The following is a 6000-nucleotide window of genomic DNA, read 5'->3' as shown; positions in this document are numbered from 1 at the left end:
GGAGACGGCCTTGTAAGGCAGAGGCGGCGCTCGGACCGGCCTCCGTGCGCCCTGCGCGCTCCCCGGGCGGGGAAGGACCGGGGGCGGGGCCTGCAATGAGCGCCCGGGTGGGCTGGGTTGGGGGCCGGGGCGGGGCCGGGGGCGAGCGCCGGCCAGTGTGGGCGGGGCCGGGGGCAGGTTTGTGTGGGGGCCTGGGGCTCTCCGGGACTTGGGGCACTCGGGGGTGGGGGCCGTGGAGCAGGGCGAGGCGGGGCTGGGGAGGGGGGGGCGCGAGCCGACCAGTGGGGGCGGGGCCGGGGCGGGGCCGGGGCGGCGGCGGCGCGAGAGCACCGCCAGGCACCCGGTTGCGCGCGGCCGAGTCGCGGAGGCGCCGCCGCAGCAGTCCCTGAGCCTGCGAGGTAAGCGGCCGCGGGGCTCGGCCCCGGGGCACCGGGCAGACCGACACCCTTCGGGGTCGCAGGGCCTCTGGCCGGCCTGCTCCGCTCGCCACCTGCGCCCTCGCCCCGGGGCTGCCAGGCGGTCGGCGCCGCGTCGGACGCGGGTCTGGGGACGCGGGGGACGCGGGGGACGCGGGCGGGAGTGTCTGGAGGTGCAAAGGACAGGTTTATCATTGGGCCCCGAGCGAGGCGCTTTGCTCCTTCGCATCGATGCCTCTTGCAGTCGCTTCTCTCCTGCGCCGCAGGGCAGTATCCCCCCCCCGCCCCCGCCCTTCACGTCCAGCTGCAGAAGCGCTGTTTACCGACGCCGGGGCCGGGGTGCCGCTCCCTTCGCGACGGCGGGAAATTAGGACTAAATGGGTTTGAAAGGAAGCCGCCGTCCTACTGCACGGAACGGCCGTTCGTATCCAGGGGCCCAGGATGAGCCTGATCCTGGGGCACAGACTGCGCTGCTCCTCTCAGGGTCCCAGCCCCCCTCGGTCTGGCACAAACGTCACCATTTCTCGGGCAAAGTGTCGGGCCTACAGTCTGCAAATCGAAGCTTCCCGAACGGTTTTCTGTTTTCTTATCGATGGGAGTACAGAGCTCGCAGTCGAGATAGGAGGTTGGCTGCCGGTGCATTTCCCACGCACCTCTGGGGCCAGTGCCCGCCTTAGAGGGAGGGTCCTGAGAAACCCTTTATTTTGCGGTTTCAGTTTTGTACAGAAGCCTTGCGACGCTGTGGGGGGAAAAAATGCATTCGCGCTTCCCCGTTGGGACTGCTATTTTGATAGGGGTTGTGTGTTCTCCGAGGATCTGACACCTTTTGGGACGAGCCCGCTGCGCTGTCATCCACCTGCGCATTTCATTGGCTGATTCCCCTGACATTTATTGGATACTCGTGGAGTCCCGGGGGGACGCCGATAAAAGGACCCAGCTCCCAGGGCCGCCTCCCCGCTCTCCCCGAGGCCAACCTCTCAGGGAGGACAAGCCGGGGAGGGGCAGGGGAGGGGCAGGGGAGGGGGGCTCCCCCGAGCCCAGCCCAGCCCCTGGCCTCTAGGACGTGATCAGTAAACACTGACCTGAACTCTGAGCGCGCTGGGATCACATCCGGGGATGAAGTGATGGGGCTGGGAGAGGGAGAGCTTGGAACTGGCAGGAAATGGGGTGTGTGAAGGGGGCAGTGAGACAAACCGCAAGGCTTCCTGATGGCCTTAAACTGAAATTCCAAGGTCCTGTCTCTGGTACCAGCCCCTCCTCCCATCACTAGGTCGGAATCGCAGGGCTCCGAGATGGGTGCTGATGGGGAGGGGTGGTGCTGGTGAACTTTCTGGGAGCTCAGAGCATCTGCAAATGTATGCAGGAGGGTTATGTACGCACGGTTTTCTCTGGAAGGTTCCTTGGCTTTCATGATTTCCAAAGGGATCGGACTCAGAAAGGTACCATTACTTAAGGGCTACAATAAAAAATTTCTCCCCATCTCTACAGAATGATGAGGTGATGGAGATTAGAGGAAGCTGTGCTGATTGTATTATCTCCCCTGTGTTGTTTGGCTGATCATCCTGCATCCTTCTAAGTTGCAACAAATAACTGTTTCAACTATGTACAAGGTTATAAATGCTAATGGTGGAAAATGTGCACATTTCATAAGTTAAAACCACTCATCACTGATGGAGATTTAAGAGAAATCTTTGAGCAGCCAAACTGTCCTCAGGGACGTAACTACTTGGCTTTCTTCCCCGAGGGGCAGCAGAGCTGCTCCCTGTAGAAGAGGCTGAGAAGTACTGGAAATACTGAGGGGAACACTTTGTAAAGTGTATTGATTGTCTAACCACTATGCTGTACATGTAAACCAATGTAAAACAATATTGAAAGTAAATTGAAAGATTGTTTTTTTTAAAGAAAGGCTTCCTGGGGAGAGGCTGTGCTGACTTGGAGCCAGGCCTATATATAGCTGGTGATGTTGTTGGAGAGGCTGGAGGAGCATGCACAAGAGATGCCATCTGGGGATCTTGAGGCAAGGGGCCCTGCAGCACCTTGAAATATCAGGTCCTCCTCCAGCTATTAGATCTGGGCCCTGAGCTCCTGCCCAGAAACCAGTCTGGACCCAGGGTGGTTTGGGCATGGTGCCAAGACCACCTGAGCCTACAAATCCAGGACCAGGCAGGAGAATGGACACCCTCCCAGATCCTGCTTCTTAAGCAACAGGTGTTTGCTGGGAAGGAAGGAGGGGAGCTGCCAGATAGGTCCACTGTTCAGCCCCCTCCTGGGGAGACCAGCTTCCTCTTTGGGTGGGGAGGTAGCCACAGTGTCCCAACCCACTCCATCCCTAACCATGGCATCCCAGCTCTGCAGAGCTTCCTGGGCAGGTTTCTGGGCAGCTTTCAAGTGCCAGTTCCTGGCAGGGGCTTTAATTGGACCTTCTGGGGTCATGGAGGAGGGTACAGGGTCTGTGATCCATTGGCAGCCCCCAAGAACTGCATATGGGAGAAGGGCAGCTCCCCACAGGAACGCAGCATACTGTCTCCAAATCTCAGTTCCTGATATGGGAATTAAGACTTGTTTTCGCTTCCATATTTTCCGTTTAACGGTACAACAGCATGTAAAGGCAGTTCAGTTGTGACTGTGATTGACTCTCTAAATGTCCAAATGCAGGACCTTCTTTGGTGAACAAATGCAAAGAGTCGTTCACAATGATAAGAAAATGATGGCTTTCTGACATTTGCACCACACTAAAATGACTTCTGCAACCCTCCATAGGCTCAGAGATCTGAACTGCTTAGCAGGAAGTATGAGCTCATCCTCAGAACACCATGTTCATGCCGACTTTTTCTTTTTAAATTCGATTTGTGAAAGGGAAGGATGGGTCCTTACGTTTTTTTATGCCTAAAATTTAAAACCACCTGGAGCCCCTTTTTGCTCTTCTGCCTTCTTCTGCAGCAGTGTCTCCACATGTCCCCAGAATGTTTCCAGCGGTCCCAAGTCTAATTTTTTGGCACGATAAGTGGGGCACCCCGAGTGGCTCCGCGTGATCCCCCCCGCCCTGGGCCACTTTTCCCTGAGATCTCATCCTGTCACCCTGTTGCACCCTTTTGTTCAACAGGTGTCTGAGCACCTGCCAGGTGCCAGGTGAGCCAGCGTGGCCTCCGCCCTGGGGAGCTCTCACTCAAGCTGGAATGTCACAAAACAGCCAGAGTCCTCTAGGTGACCTCATTTAGGCCTCACACTCCCCACTGTCTCATCTCTTCTTGGCGAGGGATGAGCCAGGTGGGCAGGTGGAGCTTCGCGGTGGGGGTGTGCAGGCGGGCCTCACACCCAGTAGTCTGGCCCCAGAGTCAGTGCCCCCGCACATCTGACTCGAGTGAGCTCCCAGGAGCCTGCAGCCCTGGGTCATGCGCTACCCCTAAGGAAGTGTGCTTCACACACCATGGTTTTTACCACTGTCCATTTGACGACCCTCAGCTCCTCCCTGTCCCCCAACCTGCTCCAGTTTTCTAATGCTGTTCCACAGCCCACCCCAAACCAGGAGTTAAGACAGTGACAGCCTTCTGTTTGCTCATGAATCTGCCACCCAGCAGGGCTTGGCATGGATGGAGGTCTCCGTTTCCTTGGCCTTGGCTGGGCCCCTCTGCTCAGTCACATGTCTGGGTTGATGGTTGGCTGCCACAGTGGGATCTCTTCTGTGTCTTGTGGGGTTTTTCCCAAATGCCAGCTTCAGGCTCTCTTTAAGCCACCTTTGCTTTCTGCCTTGCCTGTTAGTGGAGGGCTCCCTGTTACAGGTCCCTAGAGAAAACCAGGTGAAAGGAGTCTCACCCTTTATGCTGTGACTTCAGAAGTCAGCAGCTTCCCTCCCCCTCCATCCTGTGGTGGAGGCAATTTCCGAGGGGGCCTGGTTCCAGGGGAGGAGGCACCTGGAGGGAGAGGCTTCAGGGCAGCAGTCACCAAGAGCACAGTCTCCCCTTCCTTGATGCTTCTGAGAAGCTCTTGTGGGGTGTGGGTGCCACTGGTCTCCCACACCCATGCCTTCAGCCTTTGATAGTCACTGGCGGCCTGCTCATGCCTGCACTCCATGGAAAGTCTTCGAATCCTGTCCTTCTTCTCTTGCCCCCGTGGTCAGGCATCCACCTGGTCCCTTCCTGGCCCTGCTCTTCCCCTGGCCCTGTCTCCTTGGCCAAATGCTCTCATTTCCTGGCAGCAGGGCCCACCTCTGGGGAGAGATGGCCTCATCGGTCACCCTCCCACTACACCCTGGTCCTGCTGTTGCTTGCCAGGGCACCACGCTTGCTATCCTCCTGGTTCAGACACTTCTCCCTGTCATCTGCGTGTGCCTGGGGGCTGAGCCGGCACCCTGGCTGTCAGGTCCTCCCCACTGGGGCCTTCTCCACCCTGGCTCTTTTCTCTTTGAGTATCTTTGCTTCCTGCCTGAATTGTGACTCCTGCCTTCTAACTAGGAACCCTCTCACAGGTGACTATCCGTCCTCTCTGCAAACCTGGTATCGCTTCTCCACAGCCTGCCCCACATGTCTGTTCCCTTGTCCTTGGGCACCTCTGCCACGTCCACTCCACTTCTGTCTATGGCCTTGGTGCTGCACGTGCCGGATGCCTCACCTGCCTCTGTGCTCGCGTGAGGGGCAGGCTGTGGACAGAGTGGTGCTGCAGGATGAAAGAACTCATCTGAGCCCAGCCTTCCCTAGGATGCTGGCACCCAGATGTCCCCAGGCTGGATGTGGGGCTGCTCTCTTCTCCTTTTTCTGGGGGAGGGCTTGTGCCTCTGCTACAGTTTTACCACTTACCACTGTGGTTGTGTTTAACCTTTATATCTAGGGAGCCATAGAGAACATTCTGCAGCGCTGGCTTATTTCAGTCAGTGCTGTGTGAGCAACTCACCCATGTGGTCTTGAGTGGCCAGTGTGCACGTGTGCCATGCCGGGGGCCACCACCATCCTTTACCCACTGTGTGGCTGGTGGGCGTGGAGGGCACTTCCATTTTGGGGCCGCTGTGAATGAAGCTGCCCCAGCCTCCCTGTAACAGTCTCTGGAGCACATGTGCAAGCGTTTCTGTTGGTGAATGCGGACTGGAGAGTAGGCCCTCGGTTATCCAGATGTCCCCCTGCAGTCCACATCGCCAAGGCAGCTGGCACCGTGTGCCCTGCAGTTCCCTGTCGCTCCTCATTCTGCAGCACTTGGCATCACCGCCGTTTTCAGTTGTCAGCCATTCCGGAGGGTGAGGTGGTATCAGCCTTGGATTATTTTGCACTTTCCGGATTATTTACATTGCTGTGGTGCTGGGCATCAGATGCGCTCTCACTGAATCCTGGGCCAAGTCCTTGCCGTTGTCCTAGAACTGGCTGTCTCTCTCCTGTTGGTGAGCAGCGCTCCTCACAGACTCTGAGACGAGCCTGTGTTCATAAGGAGTAGCAGATGCCCCCTTCCTTGCGACTTGCCTTTTCATTTCCTCCATAATATTTTTTGCTGAACAGAAGTTCTTAATTTTAACCTGGTGCCATTTGATAACTGTTTCCTCTGGGGGTAGTGATGCTTGTGTCCTGTGTAATGAATCTTCCGCAGCCCTGAGGACATCAGA

General features: G+C 57.3%; 1 protein-coding gene across 2 annotated transcripts in view; it reads left to right on the top strand.

Moving 5' to 3' along the window:
* Positions 1 to 306: 306 nt before the first annotated feature.
* Positions 307 to 6000, top strand: part of TPPP (tubulin polymerization promoting protein) — a 31200-nt gene continuing 25506 nt past the window's right edge. For both annotated transcript variants that reach the window (XR_013998468.1, XM_081132798.1), the window contains exon 1: positions 307 to 398. The gene's annotated coding sequence lies outside the window, so the exon portion shown is untranslated. The remainder of the gene's footprint in view (positions 399 to 6000) is intronic.

This window comes from Miniopterus schreibersii, assembly GCF_964146895.1.
Source record: "Miniopterus schreibersii genome assembly, chromosome: 3".
In the NCBI taxonomy this organism is placed as follows: Eukaryota; Metazoa; Chordata; class Mammalia; order Chiroptera; family Miniopteridae; genus Miniopterus; species Miniopterus schreibersii.
This window is presented reverse-complemented; position numbering and strand designations above follow the sequence as displayed.